General features: G+C 37.6%; 1 protein-coding gene across 21 annotated transcripts in view; it reads left to right on the top strand.

Annotated features, from left to right (window-relative positions):
- Positions 1-18,412, top strand: part of Wdpcp (WD repeat containing planar cell polarity effector) — a 265,444-nt gene that overhangs the window by 38,678 nt on the left and 208,354 nt on the right. For 4 of the 21 annotated variants that reach the window (XM_076938060.1, XM_076938051.1, XM_076938058.1 and 1 more), the window contains one exon: positions 17,046-17,231. The exons of the other annotated variants lie outside the window; for them this stretch is intronic. The gene's annotated coding sequence lies outside the window, so the exon portion shown is untranslated. The remainder of the gene's footprint in view (positions 1-17,045; positions 17,232-18,412) is intronic. 21 annotated transcript variants of the gene reach the window in all.

Below are 18,412 nucleotides of genomic sequence, written 5' to 3'. Positions count from 1 at the left end.
TCTCCCTCAAACCTGTTCATTCACCTCCTCTTCTACTGCCCAGTCACCAGCTATAGCCTTTATTTTACACATTAGGGTGGGCAGAGGGTTCTCAAGAAGTCACCTGTATACTGATTCACTCCTTGTCTGCAGCCCCTCCTGGGAAAGCGGAACCAGCATCAAAATACAAGACCAGGGCTATCCACAGCACAGCACAGATCTAGAAATTTAAATATTAAAACAATTGAATCTTAATAAATCTCAGACAATTAAATTTTTAAGCAAAACAAGGGTAACAAATTGAACTTTGATTGGTTAATATATTGTTGTGGTATCAGGGTGATAAAGAGGTTTTAATAAAGAAACTTGTATTTAGTTTGTATGATTACTGCTTTGGAAACACTAGGTGGTGCAATTGTGCAAGGACCATATAATGATTTTTTTGTTTGTGGGGTGTGTGTGTGTGTGTGTGTGTGTGTGTGTGTGTGTGTGTGTGTGTGTGTTCAGAGTATAGTTTGAAGAAATTTTGGAAATAACAGTTCTCAAAATACCCAAGTAGAATTAGAGAATTTTTCTCTTCTACTGATTGGTCAGAGATTTAGGTAGGGACTCTTATTTTATGATTTAGATAATAGATGTCTCAGGGTATCTGTATATTGTTTATCATACTTGAAGATCTAACTACATCCCTTAAACAACTGGCATCATCTGATTCTCCATTAGTAATTATTGTGTGTGATTTGTCTATTACTCTGCTATTCCAAATAATTCTAAAATATTCTATGATTTGAGTAGTTGTTATAATTGCTTAATATATAATTATATTATTAGGTATTATTGTAGTAAGTAGGTTGTCATCAAATCAGACTTGCAACGTAGCTTTCCACTTGGTAGCTTTTGTTGTCTTTCATACATGAAGAAAAGTCTTGCTGGACAAACATGGTGGCACATGCCTTTAATCCAAGCACTCAGGAGGAGGAGGAAGACTTGTTGGTTTATTTATGTGTGAAACTAAGGAGAAATGATGAAGATGTTGCTGCCAATAAAAAGCCTTTAGTCTTAATTCTGGATTGTTTTTTAAAGTTCTTTTCCATCTTCAAATGTAGTCCTATTTGTAAATTAAAAAGTTGTTTTGTCATCCACTGATTTCATGAATGATGTTGTGTTGGTTATATTTAGATGTTTTTAATATTTTGGAAGCACAAAATGAGGCCATCTTGCCTCTTGTTTCTGTAGTTGAGTTGTTGTATTTGTCCATTTTTTAGTCATAGTCTTACTATGCTGGCTTGGAGCTTGAAATAGTTTGTCAATTTCCTGAATACTGGAATTAAAGGCATGCTCTGTCTTGATCGACTCCCTTGGTACTTTTTAAAAAACCATTTGTTTGTTTGTTTGTTTGTTTTTTACACTCTAGATTTTATTCCCCTCCTTGTCCATATTCCAGCTGTTTCACCCCTCCCCCCGCCCGCCGCCCCCCCCCCCCCCCCCGCACTCCCTGGGGCCTCCAGTCTCTTGAGGGTTAGGTGCATCTTCTCTGACTGAACCCCGACTTGGCAATCCTCTGCTGTTTATGATCTGGGGGCCTCATATCAGCTGGTGTATGCTGCCTGGTTGGTGGCCCAGTGCTCCCTTGCTGTTTTAAGTCACTCATTGATAATCGCAAAGAATCAGAACCAGTTTAAGTGCATCAGTCAGATGTCATAACTGACAGGAACACACAAGGGATGTCTATTATCATGTTGTTTTTCTATGAATCAGATGCTTTGTCAGATACAGAATCAACACTGATCTGACTTATTTTTTACTGATGAATTGGGGTGCTGGGTATCAAAGTTATGGTCAGGCTATGCTAGGCATGTATTCTACCTCAGGACCTCACTAATTTAGTCAGACAGTATATAGTTCCATTCCCAGAAGTCACATGGAAGAAGGAGAACACATTATTCCCTGACCTTCACATGTATGCTATGGCTTGCAGACAATAATTATGCAAACATAATGAATATTTTTTAAAATATAAACTCAAATTTATTGCAGACAATGTTCTAACTTCTTTGATTTATCTCGTTAGTATATTATCCCCAGTAATTATTGGAGGAGGTTCAAAGGAAAAAGTTATTCTCCTTTATTCTGTGAAACAAATATGTGTTTGCACAGATTCAGACATATTCAGCTGTTTAGGAGTACTTTTAAGTCCGTGCAATTGGGACATGACTTATTTGGTGGTATTTTAATTATTATATAATTTAATTAAATTATTACATAATTAATATAAAATTAATATACTTATATCAATTTTGTTGAAACTTGTGATATAATATACTTATAATTTCATACAATTAATATTTTAACAGTATTGGTTTGGTATTTTAGTCATGAAAGCCACTTTAGATAAAACATTTCAGAAACAATTGTGGAATTGAAAAATCACTACTTTTATAGTAGTTGGCAGCCTTTATAAAATGACTGGATATTTCTGCAGATATATCCATCATCAAAATTGCCACCATTTAATAGCACCACTACATTAGCCAGAGGCTGAATAGCCATGAAAATGTGAGTAACCTTTGACCTCAGAAATCATTCTTTTAAAAGAGGATTGAAACATGGTGATAGGAAATTTGAATTGCTCTTCCAGCTGCTGTGTTTGTTCTGTGAATGCTTAATTTAGTTTAGAGTTATACTTTTGCCTCCAAAGCTGTCAGTCTTGTAGAGCATCAGTTTCACTTGAGAAAGTGGAGCAGAACTTCCTGTATTATTGAATGCAGTGTTCAGGCGTCAAGTAGTTTCATTTAGGTAGAACATATAGTCTCAAGAATGGGAATCCTCACATTTGACATGCTCTGTTAAATATATAGCTCATTCCATCCCCATCCCTGATTCTGCTATGTAGGCACTTGTTTTGAATAAGCCCTTTAATGACTATAACTCAACTTCTTAGCTATGTAGAGGCCTGGTAGACTATGGAGGAGTGTGTGTGTGTGTGTGTGTACGTGTACATGTTTGATGTAGGTGTATGTGTAGATGTATATGCATTATTCAAGTTTGGGCTTTGTAAGGAATTTGGGTTTGTATTCTATATGTATGAGTTTCTTTAGCTATTTACAAGATAATCTTTGCAAGCTGAATGTAACAACTCAGTAAGCTTTATGTTTGTGTGCAGGGAGTTGCACATAGAATACTCATTAAGATGATAGATGGTTACTGCTGATCTCACATCCTGACTGAAAAGTTAAACCAAAGAGATTTGAGAATAATATAAAAAGAAAGTTGGTTTGTAGTCTCATTAGTTTGAAGTTATGGGCTTGTCTGTATTTCTTTGTTTTTTTTTATATGAACCTTATAGTCTTGTCTTTAACATTTAATAATAACTTGGTTGGCCAGAGAGAGAGAGAGAAAGAGAGAGAGAGAGAGAGAGAGAGAGAGAGAGAGAGAGAGAGAGAGAGAGAGAGAGAGAGAGAAGAAACCCAGAACTTAAAGCTGAGGGGAAATAAAGGCATTTATTCTGAAGTTTAATATGTGCTATTCTATTTTTAACAAAGATCAATGATTTTTATAAACAAGATAGGCTGTTATTATGGGACAGGTATTTGTGAAAGTTATCAGTATATTTTTAAACATTATATAATTAAGAATGTAGAATGAAAACCTGTGATCATAACTTCATCATATACTGTATTTTATGCAGTTTTGAAAATAACATAATTTAACTATATACCATGTTGTGTTGTTTTATAAATCTTGTTAATGAGAACTGGATGTTTGTATGCCATTAAAGAAAAAAAAACACAAAATATAACTGAACCCTTATTGAATTAAAATGCTTGAGTCTTAGTAGAGTCAATGAAAAACAAATACAGAATTTAATCATCTGTATTTAGGAAAGCATATAATATATGTTGTTCTAGATCGACTCCCTTTTGCATTTTGTATGAAACAGATACTTGATTATTAGCATAGAGAATATAAAATATCCACTTATTTTTTTCTGGTCAGCCTTTAGTATTTTTTTGTGTGTGAAGGTTTGAAATGTGTCTTTTCAACAGCAAGTCTGTTTCCTTAGCCAACCATAAGAGGGGGCTTGTACACCAGCAAGCTACTTCTTTGAACAGAATATATACTTACTTGCTCTGAAGGTGAACATTTTGTGCAAAGAATTTTCTGATTCTATTCTTTTAAATTCATTTGAGTAATTTTATTTGTACTGGTGGTTAACACTCTGACCTTATAGGAGTTTAAATAATTTAGTTAGTAAAAAACCAAATATTTTAAAGGTTAAGAGAATAAATATTTGTGTTTATTCATTATGTATAAGTGTAATTAGTAAACTAAATGCTATTTAATAAACTAAAGAATGTTTCTGTTTTATTTCTGTTGTCTTAAATATACTTGTGCAGACTATTCTTAAGCTACTCAAATAATGTTACAGAAAGTGATTGCTATGTGATCTATAATGATCTTTAACCATTAAGGCTGGAGAGATGGCTCAGCCATTTGGAGTACATACTACTCTTGCAGATGACTGGAGTCTACTTCCTAGAACCCATGTGGTGTGGCTCACGACTTCCTGTAACTCCAGCTCCAGGGGATCCATTGCCCTCTCTGATGTCTCCAGGCATTGCACTCTCATGTACAACCACATACATACAAAGATACAGATGTACATAATTTATAATAAAATGAAAATTAAAATGTTTTTGTTTTTAAACTTAAATCTCAAATTTTATGATGTAGTTCTTAGAATATAACCTTTCAGTAGTATATTTGTATTTTTAATGCCAATAAAAATGGAAACAGTATGTTATTAATAAAGTATAGTGATCTGGATAGCTCAAGCAAGGACTTAACCATTCATACATACATCCACCCACAGATAAATGATGATGCTCACTACAACGCTTCACGTCCTTTGCTTGGCTGGAGGCAATAGGTAGTTTAACGACTAAGAAGGAATATACTACTAGATAATACAGTTGATAAATGCAACTTTGGAATAATTAAGATTTTTGTCTGTTTTTTTGTTTACTTTTTGTTGTTTGTTTTTTTAGCTATCATTTGTGAGACAGACTTTACTTAATATACTCATTTTATAGAAGCTTTGGAATGCAAAATAATTCTCTCTTCTACTACCTTTTAATACCTTTATTTATTTTTTTTTTTAAAAGATAATCTTGCTGGGTAGCTCATGCTGGCGTAAATTCTTGGTTTTCCTGCCTCCCAAGTAATTAAAAGAGTGAACTTAGTGTTATATACAGAACTTTTACTTTATATTGTAAGGGAGGTTTTAGATTAGAGGCCCAGAATGTAGTGATAGCATTACAGTGATTTCTAGATTAGTGAAAGTTGTAGGTCATCTTAGCAGAAAATATACATTAATTTCAAAAACAAATTATTTGTCAAATAAATAATTATAAATTATACAACATTTGGGAATTCACTTTTCATTAACAGATAATTTTAATAAAATCTTTCCTATAAGTATTTTAGCAATAGATATTTAATTAGCATTCTTCAATAATGTCTTAAAGTTATGTGAGATTTGGCTTTAAGAACTACAAAAAGAGAATTGAGTAAATCTGAGAAATTACATGAATTCTTGTGACTGGTATTCTAGTGTTTTGAGAACATTTTTGCTCACCATAGAGTTATATAAAACTCAGACTGTGATTTTAATAGTAAAGTAAGAGATTGATTTCCAGGAATAACTACTACTATTATTATTATCATCATCATCATCATCATCATCATCATCATCATCATCATCATCATCCAGTCATTGCCCCCTCTTCCGGTCTCTCATCCCACAGTCCTCATTCCATTCCTTCTTCCCCTGTCTTTGAGAAGATGCTCCCTCCCCACCAGACCTCTTCCCTCCCTGGGGCTTTGAGTCTCTTGAGGATTAGGTGTATCTTCTCCTACTGAGGCCAGATCAAGCAGTCCTCTCCTATATGTGTGCCAGGGTCCTAGGATCAGTCTATGTGTGCTGCCTAGTTGGTGGCTCAGTCTCTGGGAGCTCCCTGGGGTCTGGCTTAGTTGAGACTGCTTATCTTCCTATAGGGTCACCCTCCCCTTCAGCTTCTTCAATCCTTTCCCTAATTTTTTTTTTAATATTATTATTCATCTATATTTCTTTTTTCTTGGTTATTTTCTTTATGTACATTTCAAATGTGATCCCCTTTTCAGGTTTCCCCTCCACAAACCCCCTATATCCCCCCTATCCCCCCCCCCCCGCTTCTATGAGGGTGCTTCCCTATCCACTCTCCCATTCCCGCCTCCCTGCCCTGGCATTCCCCTTCAGTGGTGCATCAGGCCTTCATAGGACCAAGGGCCTCCTCTCCCATTGAATCCTCTGCTACATATGCAGCTAGAGCCATGGGTCCCTCCATGTGTACTCTTTGGTTGGTGGTTTAGTTCCTGGGAGCTCTGGGGGGATATTGATTGGTTGATATCATTGTTCTTCCTATGGGGTTGCAAACCCCTTCAGCTCCTTTAGTCCTTCCCCAACTCCTCCATTGAGACTTCTGCTCAGTTTGATGGTTGGTTGTGAGCATCTACATCTGCATTTGTCAGGCTCTGGCATAGCCTCTCAGGAAATAGCCATATCAGGCTTCTGTCAGCAAGCACTTCTTGGCATCAGCAATAGTGTCTGTGTTTGCTGTCTGCTGATGGGATGGATCCCTAGGTGGAGCAGTCTCTGGATGGCCTTTCCTTCAGTCTCTACTTTTTCTTTTAGACAGGAGCAATTCTGGGTTAATATTTTTGAGATGGGTGGGTGGTTCCATCCTTCAACTGGGGGCCATGTCTAACCTCTGGATATGGTCTCTATAGGTTTTCTCTCCCCTTCGTTGGGTATTTTAGCTAATGTCATCCCCACTGGGTCCTGGGAGGCTCTTGCTTTCCTGCCATCTGAGACTTTCTAGTGGCTTCCCCCAGTTCCCCATCCCCCACTGCTACCCATCTCAGGGTTCCCTGACTTCAGTCCAATGGTTGGGTTTAATTATTTGTGTCTGTTTCAGTGAGCTGCTTGTTGGCCCTCTCAGAGGACAGACATGCTAGGCTCCTGTCTGTAAGCACATCATAGAATCAGTAATAGTGTCAGGCAGGAATAACTTTTTAAAGGTTCCTTCACTGGAACTGTTAGGATCCTGGCTATCACAACCACTGGACAGTAAAACTGTATCAGACTAGTTTCATCTCTTTGGATTCTGAATTACTTTAGAATACATAAACTCATGACTGTGAGTTCTTGTCAGTTTGAAAATATATGTCAACATAATGTATGCTTTAAAATGTTTTCCTTCAATGATATATGAATTTTTAAAGGAGGTGTTGACATTTGACGGTCATATTAAGCTATAAAGAAAATATACAGTGTGGTAGACTTAAAGCATATTTATGTTGGTAATATATGCTAAAAGTGTTAAGTATAGGAGTGGTCTTCATAGCCGCGTAATTTTGTATGTATGAATTTCTGTTCCTTAGAGTGCCCTAAGCATTTTGTTAAGTACAATTTTAAAATTATGGTATAGTTTAAGATATTTTAAAACTATAAAAGTTCTACCTCAGGCTATAGAATTTTGTTTCTACAGGGCATCACATTTTTAGTGTTTTAAATAAATACATATAAGTATATTAATAAATTCCTATCTAATTACCTTTTTAACATCTTATATGTGGTGTGCATGCACATATGTGTATAGGTGCAATTGACTGTTCACTTGGGATTGAGATTGATGTGGCCGGGCGGTGGTGGCGCACGCCTTTAATCCCAGCACTTGGGAGGCAGAGGCAGGCGGATTTCTGAGTTCGAGGCCAGCCTGGTCTACAGAGTGAGTTCCAGGACAGCCAGGGCTACACAGAGAAACCCTGTCTCGAAAAACCAAAAAAAAAAAAAAAAAAAAAAAAAAAAGAAAGAGAGAGAGAGAGAGAGACAGAGAGAGAGAGAGAAAGAGACAGAGAGAGAGAGATTGATGTGTATGGGGACAAAGGTTGACTTTGGGATCGGGATCGTTCTTAGGTTGCCTCTCCACCTTCTCTTGTGGAAAAGGGGCTCTAACTGAACCTGATGTTTGCTGTTTTTGCTAGATTGGAAGACCAGAAAGTTCTGGGGATCACTTGTCCTTGTGCCCCAGCACCGAGATTATAGGCACTCACATCTGTGCCTAGCTTTTGAGTGTGTTATGGGTAGCCAAACTCAGGCCCTGAGCTTGTCCAAAAGGCACTTTGCTCAGTGAGCCATCTTTCTGGCTTGTCTTAATATTTTATTCGAGATCCTATGCATTTTCATTTTTAGTATTATATGCTATTTTAATATTAATGGCAGTAATTTAGAAATGCTTGATTTTATATACTCGGAATGAATGATTTTACACACAAGCACGCACGCACGCGCGCGCGTGCACACACACACGCACACAGACACGCACACAGACACACACACAGACACACACACACACACACACACACACACACAGTTTTAATTTACTTTACATCCTGACTGCATTTTCTTCTTCTCTTTCCTCCCCTCCTGGTTCCTTCTCCTCCATCGCCCCTCTCCATCCCCCCTATCACTTCTCCTTGATTTCTCTTCAGAAAAAGGATGGCTTTCTGTAGATATCAAGCAGCACTGGCATATGAAGTTGCAGTAAGACCAGGCAACCCCTCTTGTATTAAAAATACAAAGCAACCCTGTCAGGGAAAGGGTCCCAAAGGCAGGCAACAGAGTCAGAATCAGCTCTTGCTTCCTTTCTCCTGGAGAAGATCAAGCTACACAACTGTAATATATGTGTGGAGGGCCTAGGTCAGTTCTCTGAAGGTTTCCTGGTTGGCAGTTCAGTCTCCATGAGCCCCTGTGGATTCGTTGATTCTGTGGGTTTTCTTGACCCCTCTGGCTCCAATAATTCTTTCTTCCTGTGTTCTGTGGGATTCCCCAGGCTCTGCCTAATGTTTGGCTGTGGGTCTCTGTATCTGTTTCCATCAGTGCTGGGTGAAGCCTCTCTGAGGACAGTTGTGCTGGATGACAGTCTATCAGTATAGCAGAATATCATTAGGAATCATTTCATTGACTTTTTTTTTTCATTTGGGTTTGGTTCTATCCTAGGCCTCTGGGCTATCCTGCCTCTGGCTTCTGGCCCTATATTTTATATGTTTAATGCTAAGGCCTGCACTATGGTTCTTGAGGTTTCTTCCCCAGTATATGAGGAGCATTTTTATTCTACTGATTACATCTTTTGAAAAATTAAGCCTTATTTTGGCCTATATAAAATGAGAAACAAAGTACAAAGTCTTGTTTTTGTTCTGAGTACAGTTTTTGATCATTGTAAATTTATCAAGTTCATAAGTAACTATTGGGTATTGTTTTTGTTGGCAGAGATAAGACCTTCATTATTTCACTTATTTCACAAATTCTATAGAACATATACTATGTTCAAGGACCTCAGTAAAAAAGAGCACATTATCATGATACATGTTGTTTACAGCCTTATAGAGGAGGGCCAGGAGATAGAATGTTAACATTTAATGTGTAAGTTGATGAGTTTGGTGTTTGAAAAAAGAACCAGGTACTTACTTCTAAATTACCTATGCTAGAAATAGGGTTAGTCTTTTAACCAAATCTTATATGTTGGAAAAGTTCCCCAAAGAAAGGCAAACTTGAAGCCATGGGTTAACAAGAGAAAGAGTTTGAAGGAAAAATGTTGGGGAGATAGATACATGTACTTCAAATGCAATGATATGTAGAAAAGCAAAGGCATTAGAGAATCGATGGATCTTGAAGATTTTATTGTTCACAGGTGGGGGTGGAATGGTGTGTAAGGACTTATTCCAGGCATGACTTGTGTATTATTGGGTTTTCATTCTTAGTGTAATTGGAAATTGTATTAAGGATTTTCTGAAGAGTGACATAATTATCTTTGTTATTTATAAGGGGGAAAATGGTCTCACTTAAGTGTGGAAAATGAATTGGAAAGAGTTCAGTTAGTGACAGGGATACCAAGTGAAGACTTTCTAAGTAATTGGTTGAGAGGTTCTGGGATCATAAACTACAGTGGTAATACTAAGGATGCAGAAACTATATGAGTCTGGAAGATAATTAATCAACAATCACAACTAAGTTATTGATTGACTTCATGTGGAGGTTTCAAGAAGAGCTAATACTGAAAGCAACACCAGCATTTTGGTTTAGATAACTAAGTACTGGATCTTGTATTCATTGTGCTTGCCTTTCTTCTTGCACTTGGCTCAGCTGAAGACATCTCTTCATTAGTGGAAAGCAAAGTATCAGCATTGTCTCATTTTCTTCTCAATTTTACATAAAAAATGTGAGGTGTTTGAGGTTTTTAACCTGCTTTCTAACTAACAGGTTATCTTTCTTTTTTCATGGATGTTGATAGGAAACATGAGAGCCTAGATCAGAGATGAAGAGCACATTGTTACATCAATGGAGAAGCTGGAGTATTAGCATGTTTGCACTGATTCTCTAGACTTGAGTTGCTAAATGACAGGGACATTGACTAGATGACACATGAACATGCATATGCAATGGTTTGCATTGTGAGAGAGGAAACGTGAATGAACAAATGACATTGGACAGTGTGTGTGTTGGCTTTTTGTTCTGTAAAATGTACTATCAGATTTATATGACTTAATTGAAAAGAGAAAAATGCACTGCTTTGCTTGTAGAAAAGTGGGAGGCTTTTAGGGATCCGTCTCCTGACACCTCAAAGCATTACCTTCTTTGTTTTGTTGCTACCATCAGTCTCAAGTCAAAGTTATTTTGTTTTGTACCTGATACCCTAAATTTCTGTATGTTATCCTTTCTTGCTTTCTTGCAATCTTAGGTCATTGGTTATGTGTTTAATCCCCAAATCTCCATTCATGAAATACCTATTGAATACTGGGTAGTATTATATAGTGGGTTTATTTGACATCCATACTAAAATTCAAATATGTAGGACACATTAACAAAGAAATAATGAAGAGATGATTTTAGAATAAAAAACTTGGGCCAGGTTCAGTGGCTCATGCTGTTAATCCCACCGGTCAAGAATCAGACCACTACTACAATTTTTGGGCCAAATTTGAAGCAAGTTTTATTAGATATTGGATGGGATGATAGACACTGGTCCATACCCAGGATCCACAGAGTAGGGAGCCAACTTACATTAGTCAGCATTTCCAGGAAGTTATCTGTCCTTGGGCAAGTGCAGCTTTTACATTAGAGGTATTTTTGTTTTATAGATCTCTTAAACATAGTAATTTAAACTTAAAACATAACTTTATCCCTCACATTTACCTCTTGAGTTGAATCCTGAGTCAAATCCTTGATTCTGTGCTAGGTAACTGTTTATATTGAGATATAATAATCATCAGTGTAATGGCCCCCAGATGAGAATTTACATATCTAGTTATGCATTACTGATGCAAGGGCCAATAGTGGTTAGCAGAAACAGAAAAGGCAAAGGTCCTGTGATTGCTGACACCAGAGTTACTATCTATGAGGAGACCAAAAGTGAGAATGGGGACTAGTCATTTATTTCATCTCAGGCTCCTTTTTTTTGCAATATTTTTTTTTGAGCACAGCCAGATTATCTCTAATGATTCCTGAGTAATTTGTATATAAACAATATTTTTCTCTTAAAGCCACACAATAACCTTCTTGTTCTACACAGAACAGGTCAAGTGCCCTATCATATTGTAGAACTACTTCAGCTAATGGATCTACTTGTTCATAGATCTTAGTCTAGTTGGTTTTAGCAGGTACCTTTCCTGGTCAGCCAGTAGATACTGTAGGTAGCCCTTTTGTCCTCTTTCCCACAGAGTTTCCTTTTGACCTAACATTCTAGCCTTTTGTAGAGGATAAGGGGTGACACGATCTTTTCTGTAACTGCTTTCTGCTGAAATTAGGATATTGTTATCAGGGCCCAGGAAGGCTGGAATGCTAGCCAAAGGCCAGGAGGGATTTTAGGCTTGGAGACATTCATCAGGTGTGTCTGGTTTGCTGAGCCAGCTGAAGAGACAGGGAACATTCACATCAGCTAAACTGGTTCACATCAGCTTTCAGCAAACCCAGGGCTCACAGCCATTTGGAGCAGTTTGTACTGCACAGCTGACTTCTGGATGGTGTCTGTCAGCTAAGTGGGAATCTGCTGGGACAGATATAGACTAGGGACAGAAGTTAAAGTTTAGGAACTAAAGGGAAATCTAACGTTTGGAACTTTCAGGTCCATAGTCCTGGTAATTGGGGGAGGGGAGAAGACCTAAGACTAGGGGTTACAGAGAGATTGTACCCTCAGGAAATGGCAGTAGGGAAGCTTAGGCAGTACTTACCAGGAGTTCTTCGGACCTGTGAGAGGTGGGTCCAAGTCTTATGACTCCCTAAACTCCCTGAAGCTTTCATGCATTTCTTAGTTTACAAAAAGAGATAAAAGTTTTATATGTATTAGCATTACCAGTGTTTGTAATTTGTTCTGAAATCCACATTGTAGAAAAAGTAGTGAACTGGTGTTAACTACTACAGGGGGCTCTGGACAGATTGGACAGAGATGGTTTTAGCCTTAGGAGAGGCACCTTAGATGAGAACCAAAGGAAGTTTGAAATCTTGAGCTTGTGACTGATAATAGTAGCCAGTGTTTGACCAGTTTATCAGAACTCCACTGATCAGTGTTAAATCTCTGACCTTATGACATCTTAGTATAACAATAGCATAGAAAGGGAAAGAAATCTGAAACATGTTTTTATTACCTTAAATCATTTTTATACCCTTACAACTTTCATTTACATATTTTAAAACACTTTCTTAGACCCTTAAAACTTACTTTAAGCTTTTTCATTCTTAGACCTTTCCACACCTTAGAATACTTTCTTTGATCCTCTGAACTTACATAAACTATAGTTGATTACTGAGAGCAGTCATTACAAAGCAAGTTGTTTTAAATAAAGGTGTAGTAAAAACTTACATCTGAAACCTGTTTATCCTTTAATATGAAGTTTGTTAACAAGGCAAGCCTGTTTGTCTTTCTTAGCAAGAGACCTGGTAACTCTAAAAAAAGAAAGGTATGGTTGTCATGTATAAAATGAACTAACAAGATATCTGCAGCCTTTGGGAAGGAGCTGTTACCTGCTGCTGTTAAATGACAAAGTTACAGTTAGCCTAGTCATCAGTGCCCTCAGAGATCTGAAAAGGATAAATACAGCAGGGAGTATAAGTCACGTGGCCTATATTACTTAAAATGACAGGGACTTAGCTACTGTGTAGATGCTTACCCCAGGCCTCCATGGTCTTGATGGCTTAGTTGGGGACAGAGCTCTCAGGGCAAGTCAGTCTTCGGCTGCTAGGCCCCAAAAGATTTGAGAGGGAGAAGCTTAGAGGACTGGAGTATGTGGAGCAAAGTGGAGCAGTCAGCTCTCCAGTGTCCTGCTTGTCGGCAGTGTGGGTAGGGTCCTGGCGGTGGGCAAAGCGTTGATGCAGTTTTCAGTGGTTAGTGCCATCACAATCCAGATCTGTGCCCCACTTGTCTTACGTGGAAACCTTAGGGTTGCTTCTAGTAGCTGGTGTTCCTCTCCATCACAGGGACCTTTATCCGTTAAACATTTTACATGCTGTATTCAGCAGTTCTTGGAAGAGTTTGAGAACCATATTAAATATGCCTGATTTTAGGCTTAACCTTGAAAACACATATAGACTAATAAAGCTTATTCTTGTAAATGAATTACATTCAAACTTAGCATGGCCACAGGCATAGAGTTCTGAGAACATTAAATAATTTTATCCTTTATGAGGTGACCATTAACTTACTTGTCTTAATCATCCTTAACAGTTGATAATAAATTAATAACTTTTATAAGATTAGGATTTGCATTTTTATCTCTGATAGGTTTCACCTTAAAAAAACACCAACAATTTTCTAATTGAAGCTCTCTTAGTATAAGAATAAAACTCTAGTCACAACTACAGTCCTTATGGAGACTGGTATCTTTACTTTTCTAGCCCTTTCAGAGTGCACCATTGCAGAATAGCACAATTTCTTGTATTACTCAGTTATTAAAATAGTTAAAGTTTAACAAAGGTAGCAAAGGCAAGGTACCTAAACATACATGCTTAAGTCAGTCTCTGTTAACTTGAATAGAGCTTTGGTAAGGAGAAGTTCTATAGGCTCTTAGCCAGAATGCTTAGGTCTTGCTGCATCACAAGATAGGAGTATCCCAGTTTCTGGTATTTGGTGCTCATAACTGTGGCCCTAACTCTTTTGCTCTTTATTTATTTTTTAGATTATATGTTAATAAAGACCTTATAATAGAAAACATTTTCATAAACTTAAAATGTTCCATAACCTTATAAATTTAAATATTTTTAAAGATGTTCCTTTGAAAAAACCTCGTTTGAATTTAAGGCTAGAACAAAGAAGTAATCTCAGGCAGGAACCTAAGTATTAAAGAAGTAATTTCAGACAGGAATCTAAATTTTAGGCTAGAACAAGGAAGTAGGCTTCAGACATGAAAATGACCTTGGGCTAGGACAGGGAAGTAGGCTCAGAAACTTAGGTCATCCTGATAAGCCCTTAGAAACAGCCATCATGGGAGTGCTCACGTAATTGGGTTTAATGCCTTGCTTGTTCTTTGACTATTTGTTTATTGTCTCGCTTGTTTCTTGAGTATTTGCATCTATTGTATTGCTAGACCCTCAACCTAGAACTGACCTTAATACATGCATGTAATCAAAATGGTATAAAAGCATAAAGGAGGAGGGGGGGATTGGATAGGGGGTTCTAGGGAGGGGAAATGGGGAAAGGGGATGACATCTGTATTGTAAATAAATAAAATATCCAATAAAAACTTTTTTTCTGTAAAAATTCAAATTTTCCACTTAAAAAGTTTAAAATCTCTTAATAGTAGAGGGGCATCAAAAATTAAATTAAATTAAAAAAATAAATTAAGTACCATTTCTTACTCTAGGAGGGAAGACACAGGGAACAACCATAATCTAGACAGGGCAAAACCAAACAGCACCAACAACTTAATGCTTGATAACTGAGAATTACTCACAAAGAGGCCAGGGTCACCTTTGGGCTCTGCCCATGGTAGCACATACCTCCTGTTTTCTATGCTCCAGCTGGCTCCATTTTGTTATTGGTGTTGTTTCTGTTGGCCATTACATGGTACTGGCATCTCTAAAACTGCTAGGGTTCCTCTTCTGGGTAACCCTGTCATGTAGTGCCAAGCCTCAGCTGTTCCTCATGACCCCTTCATGTCTTTCAAGCCTGGATGACTCTTACAAAGTTTGACTGCCAGCTCGAGGTACATCTTGTATATAAACACATGGAGGTACATACAACTTTAATACCTTATTAAATAAGCATTATTTTAAATCCTATCTTTCATATAAGCCTTGTTTTTATGATTTTGTATTTAGGACAGGAATTACAATACAAAAATCCATCCTAATCCAAAATAACCTGGATACCTGTTGTTGCCTCCTTGGTTGGTTTATACCATGTGGCCAACTTTGGTGGTGAAGTCACATGGCATCCTCTCTCTCCAACCTTACCAAAGCCAGCCACATGGATGCCTCCATACTGATGAGGGACAGCAGCTAAGATGGCAGCAAGCCACATGTTGCTTATACCTCAAGATGCCACATGGTTCCATTAAGATTACCTATGTATACATGTTTAACAATCAATCTCCAGTGTTAAGAGTTCTAAGTTAACATTTTTTGTTATGTATTTTTAAAGCATGCCCAATAAATTTACAGATCTTGAGATATAGAATGTTCACATTATAGTCTCATGAATCTTGAGATAAAGTTTATATCTTAGCAGAAGTTTTAGGCAGTTAAATGGAACCAGTAGTCTATATCTTGCGGGGGATGTTTTGCTTTGCTCTCTTTTCCCTGTCACAAGGTCTGTTGGCCTGCCTGACACAGGACAGCTGTAAGTTAAACAAGCATGCTCTGGTATAGAAGAGGAGAGCCAGAACCCAACTCCAGAGCCAGTTTTTCAAGAAAGTAGAACAGCATGAACTTTAATATTATCCACAAGTCATTTGAATCCCTGTTAGACTGAACCCAGTGACCAGAAAGCTCAGAGATAAATTCTGAGCCCTAACCATCAAAGCAGTCATGGCAGACAGCTGTGTCAGAAATACGATGGCTGAGTCTGCCATCATTCATACATTCAACTGAGCCTGGCTCATTTCTGTCTCAGCTCTTGTGTTTGCAACAAAACTTATGAATACACCAGAAAACACAGACCCATCAACACCCAAAATAGAGAAATTTTCCAAACAATCGGAGCCAGGTGGGCAGGTCATGACTCACATTTTGCCCTGGACTAAAGAGTATTGGGTCCCCTTGAGCCCTCCATGCCACTGATTGTGATCCCAAAGAACAGAAACAGATGTCACGGAAAATTCCTGTGACTTACCAGAGGAGACCTCTATAGATCAGTAGTTCTCAACATTCCGAATGTTTTGAACCTCATGTTGTGGTGACCCCCAATCATAATTATTTTCATTGCTACTTCTTAACTGTAATTTTGCTATTGTTAAAAATTGTAATGCAAATATCTGGTATGCAGGATGTATTTTCATTGTTACAAATTGAACATAATTAAAATGGTTAATCATAAAAACAAAATTGTGAAATTTAATTTCTAATTATAAACAAATCAGATTTTATCTTGAATCATGGTGTAGCATGGGTGACAGTCTTAATATAACAACAGAATCTTCATTGCTTCATTTTGCGACAGTATCCATAAAAAGCCATGTCAATGGGAAGGTTGAGATTACTTCTTTCACAACAGATCAGAAATTCTTTTTCAGAGAACAATGAAGATTATCATCCACAACAAAGCTACTTCTGTATTTAGACCTGAAAACCAACAACCTGAAATACCCAAAGATATGTTGTTGGAAATGGAGAAGGTGATGCAGCTCAGTGTCAGACAGAACAGGGCATGACTGCAAACTCTTGATCCAGAGCGGTGTGAGTGAGTGGCATTGTGGGAAATCAGCTCTCATTGCATCACTGTTACTAAGCGCAATGAATTCCTCTTGTGCTGTTTCAGGAACATCTTCACTTTGACTGTGAATGGACTCTGGCAAGTGCAAATGGAGTGTCGGGGAGACTTGGAAAATGTGATGAGGTTTTGTCTGCAGTCATGTACAAGTGTTCTTTCACGGAAGTTATCATCATCATCCTTTTGTCTGGTTCAATGTCGTATTCCTCAGAAAGCAGATGAGATAGGCAGCATGTAAATTTTACTTTCATCTAGTTTTTTTTTCCAAAGCTGAAATTTCATTTGGAAAGACTATATATTTTCAGACAAATTGAGGCATGTTGCATTTGGTCCTTGCAGTGATAAAGCTAACTCATTCAAAATGGCAAAGATGCCAACCAAGTAAGCTATTTTCTGCAATTCACTTTTATTGCTGAAAAGTGCTTGGAACTACAGTCAGATTAAAAATGTTTTGAGTTCATCATGAAGCTCAAAAACTTCCTTTCAGCAACCATCTTATTTCAATGTGAATCATTGAGAGTTTTGTTTGGGGTATCCAGCTCATGGCACAGTTGTGAAAATAGTCGCCTGTTTAAAGTGCTCACCTTTACAAAATTGACCAAACTTACGACTTACTTTTCATTAATTCTTGTAACTCTTGTGGTAGCATCTTAATTACAAATATCTTCCAGTGAATCACAAATGAGTCCCAATGACTTTGGGTGACTCATTCTGTACTAAACATCTAAATGCAGATCTACATCCTGGCATAGCTGGAGCACTGTCTGTGCAAAGAGCACAAACCTTTATCTAAGAGATCTGAGCCTCCTTCAGAGATGAACCAACTGTGGCAAGTACACCATGTGCTCTTTTTGTTGTTTCAAGAGGTCTGTAAAAAAGAAACTTATCTTTAAAGTCACCATCTTTAATATACTGCATGCAAACCAGTAACTGTGAACAGTTGGCAGCATCGGTCGATTGATCAAGCTGGATACTAATGTATCTATCTTTTGCTACCTTGTGGGTTCTTCTTTCTTCCACTCTTCTCCACCCTTTTTCTTCCACCCTTTTACTCCATAGCACTAGATAAGAGAGAAAGAAGGGTAGAGAGGAAAGGAAAGGAAAGGAAAGTGATCCCTAAATAAAGCAAGGGGTTGAAGTGGGGTAATGTTATCTTTACTGCTAGACCACTTCCTGCTGACGAGGAACAGTGCATTCCTTGGGGCAAGCTTGATTTTTGTTGTCAGAATGAGGATTCCAGAATTCTCACTGTATCTAAATATTGGAAGTGGAGCAGATTAAATTTTCTGGATTACCTGATCAAGAATATCAATGGACGTGTCATCTATTCTTTTGTGAACAGTATTGTTAGATAAGGAAAGTGCATTCAATTGTGTAACAAAATTGTCTTTGATCATAACTTGAATACTGTCTTT

This window comes from Arvicanthis niloticus, chromosome 7, assembly GCF_011762505.2.
Source record: "Arvicanthis niloticus isolate mArvNil1 chromosome 7, mArvNil1.pat.X, whole genome shotgun sequence".
Classification (NCBI taxonomy): Eukaryota; Metazoa; Chordata; class Mammalia; order Rodentia; family Muridae; genus Arvicanthis; species Arvicanthis niloticus.
Note: the sequence above shows the minus strand (reverse complement) of the source record. Positions and strands in the feature narration are given on the sequence as shown.